Source organism: Capra hircus, chromosome 8 (assembly GCF_001704415.2).
Source record: "Capra hircus breed San Clemente chromosome 8, ASM170441v1, whole genome shotgun sequence".
NCBI classification, from domain to species: Eukaryota; Metazoa; Chordata; class Mammalia; order Artiodactyla; family Bovidae; genus Capra; species Capra hircus.
In genome coordinates, this window is record NC_030815.1 from 62,951,725 (window position 1) to 62,972,928 (window position 21,204).

At 50.8% G+C, this 21,204-nt stretch overlaps 1 protein-coding gene across 3 annotated transcripts in view; it reads right to left on the reverse strand.

Annotated features, from left to right (window-relative positions):
- The window catches only part of CORO2A (coronin 2A), a 68,652-nt gene extending 51,842 nt beyond the window's left edge, over window positions 1-16,810 (reverse strand). The window contains exons 1-2 of one of the 3 annotated variants that reach the window (XM_018052219.1): window positions 16,720-16,790; window positions 16,571-16,645 (exon numbers count right to left, since the gene is read on the reverse strand). The gene's annotated coding sequence lies outside the window, so the exon portion shown is untranslated. Of the gene's footprint in view, window positions 1-16,201; window positions 16,282-16,570; window positions 16,646-16,719 lie in introns of those variants that run through there. The other 2 variants (XM_018052220.1, XM_018052218.1) reach the window with 2 other exon arrangements.

A 21,204-nucleotide genomic window follows, 5' to 3' on the forward strand; every position in this document is an offset into this window, starting at 1 on the left:
AAATCTCCTTAACTGGAGGAAAACAGAGGAAGCCTTGCGCCCATCCCCCACCTTCAGCAAAGATTTCGAATCTAAAGCTCTAATTCTTATCTAATCTAATTCTTAGCCAGGCCCACTAACTCCCTCTGTCAAGTGATCTTATTACATCTGGAGGCAAGAAACAGCATCCCAGAACTGCCCAGGGGTCAGGGACCCAGAGGGGGCACGCAGCCCAGCTCTCTGCTCTCCTTTTCCACGTCATTCCATCTGAAAAGTCTGCAGATCTAGGCTTGCCCCATTCTACTGTAGAGAAGCTCACCCCTTCCGGGGACAGAAGAACTCAACAGTTAGACTTCCTCCTTTTACGGAGCGGAAATCTACAGTTTCCTCCGCGGCCCTGTCTCCATCCCTGGAGCCCCACCAACCACATCCGTTTCTCTGCCCCACAGTGGCCCTTCCAGAGATCACCTGTCCCCGGGGTGGCTCTGCTCCAGGTTGGGGAGTTTCTTGTGTGACTCAGTTTCCCATCTCCCCATTTTGGTTACCTCCCAGTACTGCTCCAAGCTGTCCCCATCTCTCACCCAGTTTGGAAGGATCATAGCCAAACCCTCCAGATGGAGGCTAAGAACCACTCAGCAGAGCAGGTTTCCAAAAATATTCCAGACTTTGCATCTCAGAGAAGCAGAACTGGCCAGACCCCACAGAGATGATGAGGTACAGACAGGGAAACTGACTCACTGTGCCCAGGGCCACCCACACAGGGCAGAATCAGGAACGGGATCCAGGTCTCCAGCCCTTAAGCCTAGGAGAGTCCTCTAAGATGCAGAACAAAGTTTCCTTTGATCCTGCGTCCGGATACAGTGTCAAATATTTTATTCCTTATCTGTGTTGCTGTTCTTGAAGGAGCAAATTCCAAGGATAGCTGGGGAAGAAGGTCTTCTAATTGTGAGGCCGAGGGTCATATCCCCTAGCTAGGGTCTCCCAAGGCTCAGCCCTTTGGAAGGTGGGCTGTCTTTCTCCAGAGTGAGGTTCAGACTGAGGGAGATGGGGCTCCTTGGGATAAGGAGAGGAGACAGACCCCAAGTCTTTGCTGCTAGGAAGTCCAGCAGAGCATGAAGAGTAAACTAAAGCACATCAACTCAACTCATATTTTCTAAGTTCCTAGTTGGAAACAGACCATTATGCTGGGCTCTGCAGGCCCAGAGGTAGTCTCGGAGTCTCTGCCCCTGGCACAGGAAGAAAAATGAAGAAATCGAATTCCACTCAAACAAAGGATGATCACAAACGTGGTGGTGTGTCAGAAGTGGCAGCAGCAATGAAAAGACCAGGAAGTTAGAGCAGTGGCACCCAAAATGTTTTGGTCATTTACTACTTTCAAAGGGAAAAAGATTGAGCTCACTCACCCAAATATATTACATACAAGTAAACATGGGCTTCCCTGTAACTCAGATGGTTAAGAATCTGCCTGCAATGTGGGAGATGCAGGTTCGACCCCTGGGTCAGGAAGATCCCCTGGAGAAGGGAATGGCTACTCACTCCAGTATTCTTGCCTGGAGAATTCCATGAACAGAGAAGGCTGGCAAGCTATAGTCCATGGGGTCCCAAACAGTTGGACATGACTGAATGACTAACACTTATCCACTTAACCATCACTAACAGACATAAGGTACAATCTATACAAGAGGCAAGATTTAATATTAACCAGAGTGACTAAATCTCTACTTCAAATAGTGTCCTCCCCCTCAAAAAATCTTGGACTAACTTCTTGTCTCATGGTTTTTTTTTTCCCCTTTCCTTGTGGGTGATGAAATGATTGTGCTAAAAATCCAATTCATTCTCCCATTCTCTTATCCTCATGCACTAGCATTATCAGAATTACTAACAATTCAGTGTCCTGGTAGGAATCTTTAAAAATCATTGCCCCTTTATTGAGGGTTAGTTTAGCTAAAACTAATCAATATAATCTACAAATCCAGTCTGGATTAATTAATGTAGATTGACCTGAATTGACGGACCAGGTTAATTAGTTGAGATAACTGCCTAAAATGAACTAAAGAGTAGGGTATCCTTATCACCCCTTTCTCAGGGACTTCTGGAGACATGAGACATGAGGCTGCCTGACCCCTTCCTGGAGAGGGGGTCAGTGTGTCTACACCTGGCAAATGACAGCAAACTTGAATCATCTTCTTGTTTAGATAATATTTTTTCCTGCACCGCACTGAGCATTTTGCGTACATTGTCTTGGATGCCACCAGAATAGAAAACAGGAAGATGCTCAGAGAAGATATTCAGGCTGCAAGGGATGGTCGAGATCAACCAGTTTAACTCCTCATTTTGCAGGTGAAGAGACAAAGACCCAGGAAGGGCTATAACTGGTCCAAGGTCACCAGGCTGGTCAGTGGCCAATCCCAGAGGGATTGCAAATCTCTAGTTCTTGATGCTAATACCTCTCTGTTCTGGCCACAGTCAGCCCCTTCCAGCCTCTCTTACTGGGCCATAGGCAGCTCCTTGACCTCTCACCCTTGGGGCTGCCTCTCTTGTGACGTAAGATCACCTGCTGGGCGGCAGGGAGATGTGCATCTCAGCAAAGGTTACAAGTGCTACCAGGATGGAGGACATGATGTCTCAGTAAGCCAAGGTTCTGAGAGTCACTCTGAAGCCTCAGTTTTGTTATCTGTGAAATGGGACTAATCAGGTTCAGCTGTTGTCTGAGTGATGTGGTCCTGGCAACATCTCTATACAAGGTAACCCCAAAAGGTATTACTACTGTCCTTATTACTCTGGAAGGCTCTGTTTAAGAGGGTGAGATCTGGGGTGCCCTTAGAGCTCAAGCATTCTGCCTCTGACCACCAACTGCAGCCCAGGACACCATAGGACCTGGAGTTCTGCAGCACAGTGGTCCCCAGGGTGTGCCAACCCAGGCCTGGTAAGGTGGTGGGCATTTGTAGGCATGTATCCTGGGCCTTCTGAGGCATTGGCTAGAATCCTGCTCCTGTCTCTAGGGCTCTCTTCCCTCCTGCTGTGAAGGGGAAGCCGGGGGTGGGGAGGGGGTCGGGGAGACAAAGGCAGTAGGGAGCTGAGCAGTCAGCTGGGTGCAGAAAGTAAGAGAACTTAAAAACAATAAAATCAACAAAAAGCCTGGCTTCATTATCATGATGTGCCTACAGTTCTAAACAATGTCAGTGATAAAACATTCCTTCCTGCCAGGGTAGGCTGCTCCCACCTCTCTGCCCTTGGTGTCTGGCCAGCATCTGATACTATTCCCTTTAGACTGAGCCAGACCAGACTGTATGTTCACCACATCCCCAACAGGCTCGGTGTGCTTCCCGCGCCGGCCCTTGGCTTCTGCTGTGCCTTTGCCAACATCTCCCTCCCTACCACTCTGTGTGTCCAGCTGCTACAAGGCCCGGCTTAGATGCTTTCTCTTCCAGGAAGTCTTCCCACATGCAGCGCCAGCCATCCCCCAGCTGGCTCTGACTATCCTCCCAAGATGCAGACTAAGTGGTGTCATGTTCTCAGCTCGAGAGCAAGATAAGTGAAAGGGATCACCCTCTGAAATCTGGGATCCACAGCACAGAAAACCACACCAGGGAGTCACTTCTCAGCTGTGTGACTTCAGACGAGCCCCACGACTGAACAGTCCGACCCGCTTCCAGAGTCACTAGTTCAAGCACCCCTTGCTGACCACGCCCTCCCCGCTTCCAGCTTACTGGCACTTCCAGATGTGACCCACCCTCTGTCATCACCCCTGATGGATCAATAAAAACAGGTTCAGGCTCAAGGAGAGAGCTTTGGACCAGAGACCCCTCTCCAGGACAACATAATCCCTCAGGCTTGGCTCCAGTTTTTCTGAAAGGCCAGCTTGTAGGATGGTGTCTGGGCCATGTGATATTTGCATACCGTGACGCCCATTCCTTGTCCCAGCAACCCGGTACAGCAGGCCAGGCTTCACTGGCTGAAGTTCCCCCCGTGAGAACTTCCATCACTGGCTTCCTCTACCTTCTCTCCCCAACCTGCCTATTCTCTCTTCACTCTCTCTTCCAGCCAGTTCTGTGGTCTGTCGTCTCACTCTTAAGAACACCATAAAATCTTTCTTCCTCCTGACTTCTCTCATTATCATCTGGCAAAACCCTGATGCTGGAAGAACCAGGATATCTAAACACTTTGGGGGAAAAAATAGACGAAAAACAGATGAAAACTCGCAGGGTGAGATCCTTTTCCGCTACTGCCTGTCTCCCCCAAGTACCCCTCCCTCTGTGAGTCAGGCCTTGCGAAAGGCACAGTGGGCAAGTGAGATCCCAGCGGTGTCCTACACGTGTGTGCGTGCGCAGTCGCTCAGTGGTGTATGACTCTCAGTGACTCTGTGGACTGTAGCTTGCTAGGCTCCTCTGCCCATGGGATTCTCCAGGCAGGAACACTGGAGTGGGTTGCTGTTTCCTCCTCCAGGGGATCATTCTGACCAGGGATCCAACCCACTTATCCTGCGTTGGCAGGTGGATTCTTTAACACTAAGCCATCTGGGAAGCCTCTTTCTCCTTGTATCTAAAGCCAATCCATCATTCACCCTTCCCTCCTCTATTTCCTAAACATCTCTTAAAACATCCACACTGGCTACCATCCCCACAGCTACCACCGTGTTCTTACCTGGTCACATAGTCTTGGATACCAAACACCTGGCCCCTGATCTTTTCAAAAGATGGAAATTCAAACTTCCCTGGTGATTCAGTGGTTTAAGAATCTGCCTTCCAATGCAAGGGACATGGGTTTGACCCCTGGTCAGGAAACTAAGATCCGATATGCCACAGGGCAAATAAAGCCCGCGTGACACAACTTAGAGAGCCTGTGTGCCACAACCAAGACAAGGCCCAACCGAAAAAACAAAAAAAAAGATGGGAATCTGCCCACGCCACTCCGTGGCCACCGTTGCGAGGCCTGAAGGGTCTGGCCCACTCTGCCTCTCCAGATTCACCTTGGTCAGGGATCTGAGCTACAGACACTTGGGGCTTTGAATTCCTCAACAGTCCATTTCCTTCAGCCTCAGGGCCTTTGCACAGGCTGTTTCTCTGATCTAGAATGTTCCATTCTCATGTTCCACCCTCACCTGGCTACTCCCCTGCTTATCTTTCAGATCTCAGCTCAAAAGTCCTTCCCTTAGAACAGCCTTCTGCAGTGATCCTGGACTAGGCACGTTTCTCCTCTCTGCTTGCTCCATCAACCCTCTCTTTTCCAGGTTTTGCGGGACTCTCTGGGTACTGCCAAACTCTCCTTAGATCTGTGAGCTCACTGGGGCAACCCCCAGGCTATCTGTTTGGCTCTGTTTGATATCCCTAGCACTGAGCTGTGTGATGTGGAAAGTGATCAATACATGAACAAAGGTCTTGTTCAACTAACTCAACTGAAGAATTACTTATTTAGGGAATGAATGAGTGGCCAGTCTAGGTGAGGTTGTAGCATTATCTGTGTGGGACAGGCCTCTGCAGTCTCTCTCCAGGGCAGGTCATGGGCCAACCTACACTTGGAAATGGTCATAACAAGGATGAGATTAATGACTCAGCCAGCAAGCTCTCAAGCCTCCTTCCTGTCCACGAGCTCCTCAGCCCTCCTCCAGGCCCCCCATTACTCACAGCACCTGGCATTTAACAGCCAGTCCACCAGGGTATTTCTGCACTGACATTACATTTACGCTGCTGAACATTATTCCCAAGAGTCAGAGCTCAGGAGCTGGTCTTTGTGGAGTTGGATTAGGAGAAAGTGGTGGAATCCAGTGAAAACAGGGTTCGAATGCTAGCTGGCTAGCTGGCTGACTGTGTGATCTTGCAAGCCACTTCGCTGGGCCCTGGTTTCCTCATCTGTAGAAAGAGGCCAAGAATATTTAGCTACAAGGTTGCTGCACGTATTAAATGAGTGGATATATAGTAAATTAAGAATCTGGGTAGGGGCTGGTCACATATTGTATTTAACTGATTCTAAGACACACAGTTTTTAACATCTCTGAAACTGGGATGAAGCTTATGGTTTAGTTGCTTGCCCTTTTTCTTCCTAATGGATTATGAAATAGTGGTATATCTTATAAGAGGAGGTGCTCTGCATTCCATGAAATAGCACTGCTGCTGCTGCTAAGTCGTTTCAGTCGTGTCCGACTCTGTGCGACCCCATAGATGGCAGCCCACCATGCTCTCCCATCCCTGGGATTCTCCAGGCAAGAACACTGGAGTGGGTTGCCATTTCCTTCTCCAATGCATGAAAATGAAAAGTGAAAGTGAAGTCATTCAGTTGTGTCTGACTCTTAGCGACCCCATGGACTGCAGCCCACCAGGCTCCTCTGTCCATGGGATTTTCCAGGCAGGAGTACTGGAGTGGGGTGCCATTGCCTTCTCCATGAAATAGCACAGTAGCTCGATTTTTCTATTCTCTTTGCAAAGAGGTGGGACAGTTTGTGAGAGTCCCAGGGACAAAGACTGAGAATGCACATCACTGAGGACGAAGGGTCTTCTGGGGTCTGGCACGCTGAGGCGGAAGCCTGAAGCATCACGGAATCTGAAAGCACAGGCTCCTCCCCAGGCTGGCGGCCTCTGAACCACTTGCAGCTGGCCCAGTCCCACTTGAAGGGGGGAAGTGGGGCCGGGGGGTGGCCCAAACTCCAGCAGGACCCTCACTTCTCTGGATCTGACTCTATGCTTCTGCTGATGTTGCCCGGGGTCCCTGGGTCTGGGCAGTTAGTCACAATGCTGACTCCTTACCTAAACTTTTAGTCTTTGTCCCAAAAGAGAGCCATGGGAACTACTCTGGAGACCCCCGGAGACCTCTCCTCCTGTGTGACACCTACATCAAGCCATCCCTGGCCCCTGCCCTCAATTGTTCTGGAAGACCAGCACTGAGGACCCATTCTCCAGGCTTTACCATACTGTGGGTGCCTCCTTAACCCTCCAGCCTGGCGACAGGAGCCTGGCTGGATGACTACACCATCGACATTCCATTTCAGCACACATTACATACAGCCACCTCTTCACAGAAACAAAACGTCTATCACAAAAAAATTCAAAATGCAGAAAAAAGGAAACAAAATTTTGCCATCTAGTGATAATCAACCAGCTTGATGTGTGTCGGTCTGAAAATTTTTCTGTAGTTATGAGTGTGTAGATCTAGTCTTTCTTCATATTCAAACCAAAATGGGCTCACTCTGTACACTGCTCTCTTCCTTGATTTTCCAGGTGAGACAAATTTGCAGACCTCTCACTACACAAGCTGGTTTCTTCCTGGTGACCTCACGGTGCCCCCCATCCTCTCCATCCCTTCACCTGGCAGGTCCCTACAGCACCCCTTGGTCAGGTCCCTGAGGCCTGGCCTGGGTGCCCAGCCTCTAGCAGGGTGCAGTGCTTATGGCCTGAGAGGTTCCGAGGGACACCTGCCCCCCCTTCCTCAGGACAGGACTGTGACTGGATCGCAGTCGCCCTCGGGGCCTCCTCAAAGCACAGCCACACCCCAGCACAGAAACACTCTAGAACTCTTAAATCAAGGGGTATGAGGTGAATGGTGGCTGTCTGTCCCTGCTGGGCTTGACCACAGAACTTTCAGAACAGACCGAATGTTCTCCTGGACTCAGATGCTGCCTTGATATTTCCCTAAGCCCTGGGGACTTAAGATAGCACAGTAAACAACAGAGAACAGGGGCCTGGCATTCATAGTTCATTGAGTGTTTGCATGCTCTCTGTCCAGTTTTGGAACTCATAACTACCGTACTCATTAAGCAAAGCAGGTGTTTATTATCCCCATTTTACAGATGAGGAGACTGAGGCTCAGAGGTGGGGCAATTTACCCATTGACCTTTCTTGCTTCTCTCCCCTTCAGAGTTTGGCCAACTTCAAATCCTACTAACAACCTGGCCCAAGCATCACTTCCTCCAGGCAGCCTCCCCACTCTACCGGCCTCCCCAGGCTGCATTAGATACTCCTCCTTGAGGGCCCATAGCTCTGGGGTTTCCCTATCTGAACTGAGCCCCTCATCAGAATGCGTGCCCTTGAAGGCACTGATGGGTCTGGTTTATTACCATTCTTACTCCCCAGACACAGTAAAACCTCAATAGTGGCTGCTGAAGGATAACAGATCTCAATAGATGGAATGACGATGGTTGCCATTATTAAGGCAGGAAATGCCCTCCCCACTTTACAGTAGAGGACAAGGGGTATAAAGAAGGGACAGGACCTGCCTACAGAGCATGTCACTGGCCAGGACAGGTCTGCCTCTTCAGAAGGCTCCTTTGCTCCACTGTGTTCCTTGCTGCTTTGCCATCTTAGACTCTAAGCCTCTGCTTGGGGTTCACTTCCATCTCCTCCTGCACTGGCTAGGCTTCCCTGGCCAAGCAGGTGTGAAGGGGAGCACTAGGAGGGGGCTCTGGCTGGGAAGACTTAGTCCCCTCGCCTGGGCCAACGCCCTGGGGTAGCCCTAGGAACAGCAAGAGCAGTTAGCTCTCCACTGAGCTCTTCCATGCGCTATGCCCTGTGCCAGAACTTTCCATCTCCATTTCCTTCGTCCTGCAGGTGGGGAGAGAAGGATCCCGGCCTGAAGCTCCCCCAGTGGCGGTGCTGGGTTGGGAAGCCAAGGCTGCATCCCTGGCAGCAGGCGGCCCGGGGAGTTTGCTGGCACCAGCGCCAGAAACAAATGCACAGTCAGAGTACCAGAGACAACTCCCAGGGGGCCTGCAGGCTTGGCAAGGTCCCAACTCTCCCTCCCTACTCCGGTCACCTCCCAGCAAGGCCTGCGGGAGGGCTGAGACTCTTGGGCGCAGGGAAGACAGGCTGCCCTGGAAATGCCCAGCACTCTGTATGCGAAGGTCATGGCACCTGCCAGCCCCCTGCAAGCTCTGGGCTCAAGGCCATGCTGGAAGCAGCTGTCACATCAACCCTACAAATCCTCAGCTCCCAGTTTCTTCTTAGAATGAGATTGCACATATCTGGCTTCCAGCTGGCTGAGAGATGCTAATCAAACAAGGCCTCACCTTTCACTGGGCCTTAACTTCCCTGTCTGTGAAAAGATGCTGGGGGTGGGGTGAGTGGGGGCCGTGTCTCTCAACAGAACTTACCAATGGACATTCAAGTTTGCCTACAGGCAACGTAGCTCAGTGATTAAGACCCTGAACACTGGAGTCAGATGATATGGGTCCAAATGTCTGACCCCAGTCAAGCTGCCCAACCACTCTGGGCCTTAGTGTCCTTATCTGCGAAATGGGGATGACAGTAGAAAAAGAGATGAAGTAGACACGACTAAAATATTTATATTGATTATCTGAGATAAAAAGAGAAGACTGAGTGATTTATTTTGTTTTTCCTCTCTTTTTTTTCTAAATTCTCTATTATCATCAAGTATTTATAACAGAAAAAACAAATATACTTTCTTGGCAAATTAACTTCATTGAGACATAATTCATATATAATATAATACACCCATTAAAAATAATAAGTAATAGTAACTATTCTATAGATTGTTTTGAAGATTGACTGGGCCAGTTAAAATCTTAGATGGTGCCTGAAACAAAAGAGGTGCTATTAAGTATTTGTTAACACCAAAATCAGATCTATTATATTCTTTGCAGCCAAAGATGGAGAAGCTCTATACAGTCAGCAAAAACAAGACTGGGAACTGACTGTGGCTCAGATCAGGAACTCCTTATTGCCAAATTCAGACTTAAACTGAAGAAAGTAGAGAAAATCACTAGACCATTCAGATATGACCTAAATCAAATCCCTTACGATATACAGTAGAAGTGAGAAATAGGTTCAAGGGATTAGATATGATAGACAGAGTACCTGAAGAACTATGGATGGAGGTTCGTGACAAAGAACTATTGACGGAGGGATCAAGACCGTCCCCAGGAAAAAGAAGTGTAAAAAGGCAAAATGCTTTCTGAGGAGGCCTTACAAATAGCTGCGAAAAGAAGAGAAGAGAAAGGCAAAGGAGAAAAGGAAAGATATACCCACATGAATGCAGAGTTCCAAAGAATAGCAAGGAGACAGAAGAAAGCCTTCCTTAGTGATCGGTGCAAAGAAATAGAGGAAAACAATAGAATGGGAAAGACTAGAGATCTCTTCAAGAAAATTAGAGATACCAAGGGAACATTTCATGCAAAGATGGGCTTAATAAAGGACAGAAATTGTATGGACCTAACAGGAGCAGAAGATATTAAAAAGAGGTGGCAAGAATACAAAGAAGAACTGTAAAAAGATCTTCACGACCCAGATAATCACGATGGTGTGATCACTCACTTAGAGCCAGACATCCTGGAATATGAAGCCATGTGGGCCTTAGGAAGCATCACTAGGAACAAAGATAGTGGAGGTTATAGAATTCCAGTTGAGTTATTTCGAATCCTAGAAGATGATGCTGTGAAAGTGCTGCACTCAATATGCCAGCAAATTTGGAAAACTCAGCAGTAGTCACAGGACTGAAAAAGGTCAGTTTTCATCCAATCCCAAAGAGAGGCAATGCCAAAGAATGTTCAAACTACTGCATAACTGCACTCATCTCACACGCTAGCAAAGTAATGCTCAAAATTCTCCAAGCCAGGCTTCAACTGTACATGAACCGTGAACTTCCAAATGTTCAAGCTGGATTTAGAAAAGGCAGAGGAACCAGAGATCCAATTGCCAACATTCACTGGCTCATTGAAAAAGCAAGAGAGTTCCAGAAAAACATCTACTTCTGCCTTATTGAATCTGCCAAAGCCTTAGACTGTGTGGATTACAACAAACTGTGGAAAATTCTTAAAGAGATGGGAATACCAGACCATGTGACCTGCCTCCTGAGAAATCTGTATGTAATTCAAGAAGCAACAGTTAGAACTGGACATGGAACAACAGACTGGTTCCAAATTGTCAAGGCTGTATATTGTCACCCTGCTTATTTGACTTATATGCAGAGTATATCATGAGAAATGCTGGACTGGATGAAGCACAAGCTAGAATTAAGATTGCCAGGAGAAATATCAATAACCTCAGATATGCAGATAACACCACCCTTATGGTAGAAAGTGAAGAGGAACTAAAGAGCCTCTTGATGAAAGTGAAAAGGAGAGTGAAAAAGTTGGCTTAAAGTTCAACATTCAGAAAACAAAGATCATGGCATTTGGTCCCATTACTTCATGGCAAATTGATGTGGAAGCAATGGAAACAGTGACAGACTTAATTTTGGGGGTCTCCAAAATCACTGCAGATGGTGACTGCAGCCATGAAATTAAAAGACGCTTGCTCCTTGGAAGAAAAGTTATGCAGCCATGAAATTAAGACGCTTGCTCCCTGGAAGAAAAGTTATGACCAACCTAGACAGCATATTGAAAAGCAGAGACATTACTTTGCCAATAAAGGTCCGTCTAGTCAAAGCTATGGGTTTTCCAGTAGTCATGTATGGATGTGAGAGTTGGACTATAAAGAAAGCTGAGTGCAGAAGATGAATACTTTTGAACTGTGGTGTTGGAGAAGACTCTTGAGAATCCCTTGGATTGCAAGGAGATTCAACCAGTCCATCCTAAAGGAAACCAGTCCTGAATATTCATTGGAAGGACTGATGCTGAAGCTGAAACTCCAATACTTTGGCCACCTTATGCCAAGAACCAACTCATTTGAAACGACCTCATGCTGGGAATGATTGAAGGCAGGAGGAGAAGGGGATGAGATGGTTGGATGGCATCACTGACTCAATGGACATGAGTTTGAGTAAACTCCGGGAGTTGGGAGGCCTGGTGTGCTGCAGTCCATGGGGTCACAAAGAGTCGGACATGACTGAGCGACTGAACTGAACTGACTGAAATAAAGAAGGCCCAAAGCCAGCATGGCTTCCTCCTCCTCTGGCTTGGATTCCTATTTCATCCCAAGGGCCAAGCTCGGCAGATCCTCTGCCCCCATGTTCAATGGTTCATGCTGCCCTGGTCTAGCTTCATCATTCCAGCCCTAGACTCTGTCCACAGCCTTTTCTCTGTACCCAAAAGAATCGCAGCAACACTCACATGTGGCCATGCTCTTTCCTTGTTCAAAGCTTTCCACGGCTCCTGCTGCTGCTGCTAAGCAGCGTCAGTTGTGTCCGACTCTGCGCGACCCCAGAGACGGCAGCCCACCAGGCTCCCCCGTCCCTGGGATTCTCCAGGCGAGAACACTGGAGTGGGTTGCCATTTCCTTCTCCAGTGCATGAAAGTGAAAAGTGAAAGTGAAGTCACTCAGTCGTGCCTGACCCTCAGCGACCCCATGGACTGCAGCCTTCCAGGCTCCTCCATCCATGGGATTCTCCAGGCAAGGCTCCTAACTAGGCTTGACAAAAAGCCCTAGCTCCTCTATGAAACAATGTTTCACCAAGTTACTGAAACTCTCTGTATCTCTGTTCTTTTAAATGAAAAAGAGAAAAATCGTACCTCCCTCAAACTTACCGAATACCATACTGCATGAGACGGGGTACACAATCTGACCATGGGCCTCCCTCACCTGTATCCTCTTCCTCTTACCACTACGCTAGTCTGCTCTTCCTGAAGGTGCCAAGCATGGTCCTACCTTAGGGCTTTTGCACTGGTCATTCCTTCCATCTGGATAGCACTTCCCCCAGGAATCAGCCAAGCCTTCTCCCAAAGGTCACCTTCTCAGTGATTCTCCCCACCAACTATTTGAAACCACAACTCTTCCCTTTCATTCTCCCTCACACACTTGAAATATCCTCTTATGTTTTATTTGCTCCATCTCATTTATCACCACCTATTTTATTGTTTGTCTTCTTTTCCTATCAGACTGTAAGCTCCTTTAAGACAGATTTTTTTTAGTTTATTTTGTTTACTGTCAAGAACCCCTCCTCACCATACCTAGAAAATAACCTAGTGCAGTGGAGGTGTTTAATAAATGAAAGGTTGAATGATCAAATGTGAAGCCCTTAGGACAATCAGGCAGGTGGTAGCTACTCAATGAATATTAGCTTATTATTATTGTTATTGATAATTCAAGGCAAGGCTCCCATGTTCTTCCTCCATGACTTCTCTGAGCTTACACAGTAATCTAATCACTCTTTCCCCCACCACACCCTGCCAATCTCTCAATTATATGGTAAGGAACACAGTGCTTTTTAATTATATCTTTTTCCATTTAGGCTGAACCAAATAAAATGGCCATTTCTTGTAAGTCAAAAGTAGCCAGATATTGGCCTTTTCACATAGTTTAACTTAATACATTTCCCATGGTGGCCTTCAGGCCCCTGGGAGGCACCTCAAGGGGTAGTACAAAGTAGGTTTCCAGTAAATGTTTGCTCCCCAACTCCTGGCCCTTCATAATAGGTGTGATTGCTAAACACATATAATCTGTTCTGAAGGAGGCAACATAAAATAATACATGGAGAATCTTGGTGAATTATTTTCTGATCCTCCTGGAAAATATCTGTCCCCTAAAATAATCCAGGTTCTGGCCATTTCAAGATAACAAAGCTCTAAGCCTGAGGGAAACCCCTTTCCTAGAAGAAAAATGCTAGCTAGTTGTTTGCCTCTAAGAGGATTTATTTAATGATGGGGTCATGGGGTAGGGAGGCTGGAACATTCTTTGGTTATCCTTGTGTTCCCTGCTCCTCCTAATAAAGGCTTTTGCTACAGAGATTTGCCAGTTTAGAACGTGAGTTGTCCAGAGCTCAAGGAAATTCAGCAATCACTGAATCTACCCCACTTCACAGGTAGGGGAAGTGAGGTACAGAAGAGGGCAGGAATTGACCTGAGATCACAGGATGGGGTGAGGAAGAACCTTCGCTGACTCTATGCTGACATGAGTCTTGTGGCTTTTCCTCTGGACCACACTGCTCCTGTGTTAGCCAGACTCTGGTAATGGAAACTTCAGTATCATTATTTTAAAAGCTGTACTTTTTAAAATAAATGCTTATTCAGCTGTAGTAAAACACCAAACACTTCTTTACCATAAGATAACTTCTTGTAAATAACAGCATTACACTCATCTCTCCTATAATTACTTCCTTAGGGGAAAGTCCTCGAAGTGGAAGGCTAGGGGCAAACGGAAGTTAGGACCATTTTCATGGACTTTTGGAACAAGCTGCCAGATTGCCCTGCAAAATTAAATGCTACTGGAGAATCCCTATAGCTTTACCAGCATAGAGTTTTATCCTTTTACATTTATTTCTGCTAATTTTGGAATAAATAGAGTACTTTCATTTACTATATGGTATGTGTTTTCAGACACACACAAAAGTCCTGGAATCAAGATCTCTGGGCTTGGTTGCTTGTCTGCTGTGTGATCTTTGACAAGTCACATCCCCTCCAGGGACAGAGGATATCTATCTATAAAATGACGGGGTTGAATGAGATGATTTTTTAAGATTCCTTTCAGCTTAGATATTTCATAATTCCATGGTGCATTTTAAAATTATTGGCCTAGGATGACTGTTTAATACCCAGGATCTGTCATACCTCTAAATCAAGGTCCAAACAGCTTGGACTAGTGGAACAGGAAAACAAAGCCCGGATTATACGCAGGTAGAGACGACAGGAGACACAGGGAGCACTTAAGCCTGTGCGAGGGAGCTACGCTTGAGTGACAGGACAGATACTTGGTCTGCTTTTACGAGGGAATAATAACACTCATCTGTGGTCTAGCCTCAAGTCCTGTGCAGCTCCACCATGGCCAGAAGGTAAGGTCGTGGTCACGCTACTTCAGCCTGAGAGTCCCAGACTTGCAGTCAAAGGTAGCTCACCCTCAGCAAGTGCTTGGCCAACCTCTGCTCACACACCTCTGCGGATCCAGCGGGCACCCCCTGCCCCAGCAGCCTCGCCCTTTTTTTGGCTGTAAGAAAGCTCCCAGGTGAGGGACAGGTCTCGTGGGAGGACAAGGGAGACCAGAAGGCCCAGGCCTGATGCTCTGAACCTGCTCCCTCAATCAGGGCGGGTGACAGGAGAGGATAAGGTCCGGAGAGAGGCTCCTCTGGCTCCTCTCACTCCAGACCTAAGGCAGCTGCTCACCTGCAGGTAAATCCTAAGGAAGTGGGTTGTGAACAAGCCCCAGGCTGACTACTGCCCCCTCTGGGGCAGACACCTCAGCTTCCTGGTCCCGCCTTGGCTCTCTTCAACTCCAACAGGAGAAACAATGCTGGATGTGGGGCTGTTTATCCCTGAGGTGAACTGACTTAAGGGTCCAGATGACTACCCCAGGTTGGGAGGCAGGGAGGAGTCAGATGTTGTCTGTGTGCTCAGAGCAGGACTAGCAGATCCTAGCTCTGTTTACAGCTAGTGAGATTCCCATAATAAGGGGTGTGCAACTGGGCAGTAAGACCTTCCAGAGGGGATCTGACCAAGGGGCTGGGCCAAATGCCAAGATTCTTCTTTACACAGAGAGTCTGGAGCCACACACAGTCCCTCCGACACCTGCTCTGTCCCAGACCCAACCCCACCCAGACATGGCTCTCCCGGTGCTGGAGCCCCTCTGGGGTCCATGCATGGACCTAGCCCTATCCCAGCAGGCTGGGACACCGAGCTGAGCGTCAGCACCTGGTGGGGAAAGGAAGGGAAGGGTATGGGGAGGGCAGGTTCCGCACCATTCCCTAAATCCAGGTGCTTGCACAGGTCTGGTCTAGGCAAGTCTGGGGCCAAGGCTCCCCACTACCTCCAGCCCAGGGCTCCCGCCGCCCCAGACCGCGAGGTAGACTTGGCTGGCAGACTCTGATGGCCCCACCCTGCATGCCCAGGCCGGCTCCACAGGGACCTGGGGGGTGTCCGCTCCCCCTGCCTATTTCTCGTGCCCGGAAGCTGAGGTCCAGCAGGTTTCTCAGCCAGGAGAGGGTCGAGTACCACACGGGTCCCGCGGGGCACCCAGGCCGCTAGCGGGGGGCGGGAAGGAGGCTGACGGGCACGGCCAGCCACACCCAGCATGAGCTGCGCTCACTCCGGGTGGGCTGCGCAGACAGTGCCCATGCGGGCCCCGCGCCGTCGGGAGGCTGGAGCCTGAGGCGGCCCCTACTCTAACAGTCAGGCGAGGAACGTACCACCACTGCGCCGGCTATTCCGATGGGGAAACTGAGGCCTGGAGAGGAGCAGTGCTTTGTGCAAGGTCACGCGGAGGGGCTGGAAGCCAGGTCCCCCGCGCCCCGCCGGGTCCCCCGCGGTGCGCCGAGCCCCAGCATCCCTCCCCATGCGCTGCAGCCCGGAGGCGCAGCGCGCACACATCGCACAAACCGGGAAGGTATGGCCGGCGGCCCGGGGCCGCCCTACCTTGATGACTGCCGCGCAGGTGGCGGTGGCGGTGGCGGCGGCGGCGGCGTCCAGCTCCGGCTCCGCGGTCTTAGCCGCCGCCGAGTCCCGGAGCCCAGCGCCGCCGCCTCCTCCTCCCCACCGAAGTCGGCGGGTGGGGCCGGTGGGCGGGGCAAGGGCTAGGCACATGCCCCGCCCTCGCGCCCCGAGAGTTCGGGGGCCACCCCTCTTTTCTCGAGCCCTTGTCCGCGCTCCTGGCCCCCGGGACTGGTCCCGGGGCGCGCACACGCGCGCAGAACGGGCGCGCACACCGGCGTGCACACGCCGCAGTGATTGGGGCGGGCTGCCCGGCTAACCGAGCCGAGGCTGGGGACAGTCATACTCGCCTACCTTCACGCCCCGCCGCTCCCTCGCCGAATGGCTTGGAACAAGGGACTCGACCTTCCGGGAGCCTCAGTTTCGCCCCTGATGAAAGGGAAGCAGTAAATGTGTCTGCCTCAGAGAGCTGTTTGAAAATTAGATGAGACGATCTAATTTACCTGCCTGGTGAAGTGCGTGCGCAGAGCCGACCTCGGGAGCAGCGCTCTGTGAACCTGGGCTGGTGGAGTAATTCCTTAGGCTTCTCAGTAAGCCTGCAGGAAGAGGGCGGGGAGGACCCGGAGGACGCCCTTCTTTCTCTCTGTGGCCAGGAGGGGGCGCTGCTGCCCGTTCCCGCCGGCTATGGGGTTTTGCAGCTAGGCACTGGGACAGAGATGGGGGTGGTCCAGCCTTTTAGGAATACCATCAGCTAGCTCTTAATGAGCCGGGCACAGTTCTAGGCACCTTCAATGCATCACCATAGTTTATGTCACACAAACTTATGAGGTTACCTGTTACTCATCTGTTTTACACATGAGGAAGCTAAGGCACAGAGAGGTTAAGTAGTTTGCCTAAGATCACACAGGTAGTAATTCAACCCTAGGTAGAGTGGCTCCCAACCCCAAGCTTATAACTACACTACCACACCACCTCTCTTGTGAAGAGCTCTTTGTTTAGTGGTGTATCTCTAGGAGCTAGAACAGTACGTGGCTCAGTAAGTGTTAATTCACCTCAGCGTCTTAATTCGCGTAGTGCCAGGGCCAGTAACTGGTGCACTCCCTTGCACTGTCACACATCTATGCCTTTGTTCACGCTGTCCCCTCTGCCTGGAGTTCTCTTCCCTCACCTCCTACTGTTCTTCCTTCCAAGGCCAGTACCAACGTCCCTCTCCGGGAAGTCTTCCCAGATTCCAGTGGGTGTGACCTCCCAGCCGTGTATCTGCCTCTTACCCCTCTGTGCCATGATAGTGGGTGGCTGGGACGGCGTTTGGGGACAGGCTGGTTGACAGAGGCCTTTCTGGGGGGCCTGGGCATATGGACCGGTGGGGAGGCCATTGGTGGGCTCTGCAATAGACACACCCTGGGACTCTCCCTAGAGATGCTGTGTAGGTGTGCTCCTCCTCCCCTGCCCCTTCCTTCCTCCTAACACTGATCCATCTGATGAAGACCGCCTGCCCAGTGGTCACGTTTGGTTGTGAGAGCTGAACTGTGAAGAAGGCAGAGCAGCAAAGAATTGATGGCTTCGAATGGTGGTGTTAGAGAAGACTCCTGAGAGTTACTTGGGCAGCAAGGAGAGCAAACCAGTCAATCTTAAGGGAAATCAACCCTGAATACTTGTTGGGAGGACTGATGCTGAAGCTGAGGCTCCAGTATTTTGGTCATCTGATGTGAACAGCTGACTCATTGGAAAAGTCCCTGATGCTGGGAAAGACTGAGGGCAGAAGGAGAGGGTGTTAGAGGATAAGATAGCTGGCTGGATAGCATCATGGATGCAATAGATGTGAGCTTGTGAGGGACAGGGCGGCCGGGCATGTTGCAGTCCATGGTGAAGCAGAGTCGGACGCAACTGGGCAACTGAACATCAACACCCGCTATCTGAAGTGCACACATGGGGAAACTGAGGCCAGAATGGGAATGACCTACGCAGGGGTCTCTAGCTAGGAAACACACAATAGGTCTGGTCCCAAAGTCTTCTATTGGGCCTTACTGCTGATTGAGATAGGCCAGAAATCCAATCCCTTCCTGTGTCAGCATGGCCTTTGTTCAATTTGCTGTGTGTTGGGACTTTCCTGGTGGTCCAGTGGTTAAGACTCTGTTCATCGAAGGCAGAGGGTGCAAGTTTCAACCGGTGGTTGGGGAACTAAGATCCTACCTGTTGTGCGGTGTAGCCCAAATTTCCTTTTTTAAAAATTAACCTGCCACATGTGGGTAAATGTCTTCTGGGTGACCAGAACCTGTGTATGTATGTGTGCAGTGTGTGAGAGAAAGTGGCAAGTTCTCCCCTATCTGCCCAGCATGGAGCTTTCTGTACAAGGTGGTCCTGTGCTCATGAGGAAGGAGGGGACATGTGCACCTCGGAGGATCAGGGTTAGGGGGAGGTTCTGAACACGCGGGAGAGCACCCTGAACATAGGCATCCTGTAGAAGTGAATGTGCATCTCCCACTTTAGGGTATGGATCTTCCACAGTGCCCCCCTGCTGTTTTGAGGAGCCCCTTTACTCTTAGGGATGTTGCCCCAGGAAGGTTCCCTGGGTAACTCCTTTCCCTCACCTGTAGAATGGAGCGTGTCCTGATTGCTGGGGGCCTCGTGTCTGGGAGAGGGATGCTCTGAGCTAGGGGGCCCAACCCTGGGTAGGGAGGTGGGGCTGTGAGGGATCAGATCCTCCAACCGGGAAGGCAGCAATCCCTGGGGGTGGTGGGGGTGACAGCTGTGGTGCGGGGCCAGGAACCTGACACTGGGGCTGGGCCCCAAATGCCTTTCAGAAGAGCTGAGGGAGGGTGGGCAGGCTCCCAAGGAGCAGCAGCCACCCCAGAGATTCTCGGAGTTCAACCCCACCCCCAACTCCCTGCTATAGCCTCCCTTGTCATGTAGATGGTTCCTCCTCCCATTTTCCTTTGCCTGGGGTATCCCCACCAGCCCTCACAGCTCAGGAAGCCACAGGCCAAGCTTGCCCTTTCTCCTGGGTTCTTGGGGGAGGTGTTCTAGCTTGGAGGAGCTCTCTCTGGATTTTCCAGTTAGCAGCCTCTAAGGCTTAAGGATGGCTTAAAACACTTGTGGCTTTTGTGACTTTGGGCAAGTTGGCTAACCTCTCTGAGCCGTCTCATCTGTAAATCAGGCTCTGTCTGGAGTGAGTGGGTGCCCTAGGACAGGCAGTTCACATTCCTGGCTCTCGCTCCAGCTCCCCGACACCGGGCTGGAGGCCCCACTACTCAGTCCTTGTTGCCTGTGGTCCCCAATCCTGTTGCTGCACCACAACACCCATGCCCCACAACCGGCTCTGACCCAGCACTCAGGTGGTACTGTGGTGCAGCCAGGTAGGAACCAGAGGTCACAGTGCTGGGTCAGTTGCATAGTACCACCCCTCCCAGTGAAGGAGGAGGAGGGGATAGACACTCTCAACTTTGGGCAGAACTTCTCTGCCCGGGCGTGGCGTGTGTGTGGCAGGGGCGGGTGGGGAGAGATGAAGCAGAGGGAAGACAAGTGAAGACAAAGGATGAGGGAAGGAGGAAAGGGAGGTGGGGGCAGAGGCGCGTGGCATACCGGAGGGGAGGGGTGGGGGTGTTTTATCCAGCAGCCCTGGTCTGAGCTGGGGTCACATGCTGTACTTTTGCCGAGGAGGGAATCTGGTTTTAAAGGCTGGAGTCAGAGGGACCAGCTGGACCCAGTCTCTCCAGGAACCGTGGGCCTTTTCTGGCCCCCAGGGCCCTCCTGGTGATGCCTTCTTTATGAAAAGGCCATTTACTGCCAAGGCTGTGTGCTTCACTCTGTGCCGGGTAAGCCGACTCAGCACCAGCGTCATCTCCTTTAACCCTCCCGGCGTTCCAGGAGGCCGGACCCCCAGTCTTCTCGGTGATGGCCCTGAGGGATACGGCCTGCAACCTGTTGGGGTGCAGCCAGGACCCACCCCCCCCAGGCTGCTCTCAGACCACCATCATGCTTCATAGTTACTGTCTGGTGGTGAAAGGACCTCAGCAGACAAAAAAAGTTTAGCAAATATGAAAAGGCCATCAAACCTTGGTGTAGAGTGTTCACAGGAAACTGAGCTGGGCAGCTGCCCTGATGGATGTGGGAGGAAAGGAACCCTGAGGGTCCCCTCCCTGGGGCTGGTGATGGGAGGGAACAAAGGGTCTGGTGCGCCAACCCCTCCAAGCGCACACTGGTGGGTGAGAGAAGGGCCTGTCCCTGTCCCCAACAATGGGTGTGGCCTCCCTCCCAAGCCTTGAAAAGAACCTTGGATCAGAGCAGAAGGCTTTTCTGTGAGAAGCCCTACCCTAGGCCCTCATAGCAAAGATTGCTGAGCCCAAGGCTAGCCTGGCAGACAGTCACAGGCTTTGCTGAGGAATGAGCTGCTCACATCACTTGTGCAGCCTCGACCCCCTGCACGGAGGGGGATGGGGGAAGCCTGTCTGCTGAGGAAGGGCCTGGAAGAGCCCAGAACTGGAGCTGAGTTCTGCACAAGCGAGCCCTGACCTGGCTGCAGGCTCTGTCTGTCTCACCACCTTTTTCTCTCTCTCCCAACCACCCAGTTTTCAAAGAGGTGACTCTTCTTGCCCCTGACTATGAAGTTGGTGGTGGGAGATCAGACTTTGGGCAGCTAATCAGGGCTCTCTGTTCAATCCTCGCACCAAGTTTCTCTTGGTGGTGGACAGGGGTTTCCCTAGAAACCCCCCAACACCCCAGATGGGCTGTGAGGAGAAAGGAGAGGGCAGATGCAAGGCTCAGGAAACGTGTAGGTGGGAAGCCCAACCAGTATTTGAGAGATGCTGTCGCCCACAAAGACAGGAGCTGTAAATGCATATGGACCCAGCTCCTCCGGGAACCAGGACTGGCCCTGCAGAGACACCATGAGAAACAGCAGCAACAGACGTCCTAGGCTGAGAAGGCCCTGTTGGTGCAACATCCTGGAGCCCCAGGCCCACCTAGGAACAACCAGTTACTGAGAACTG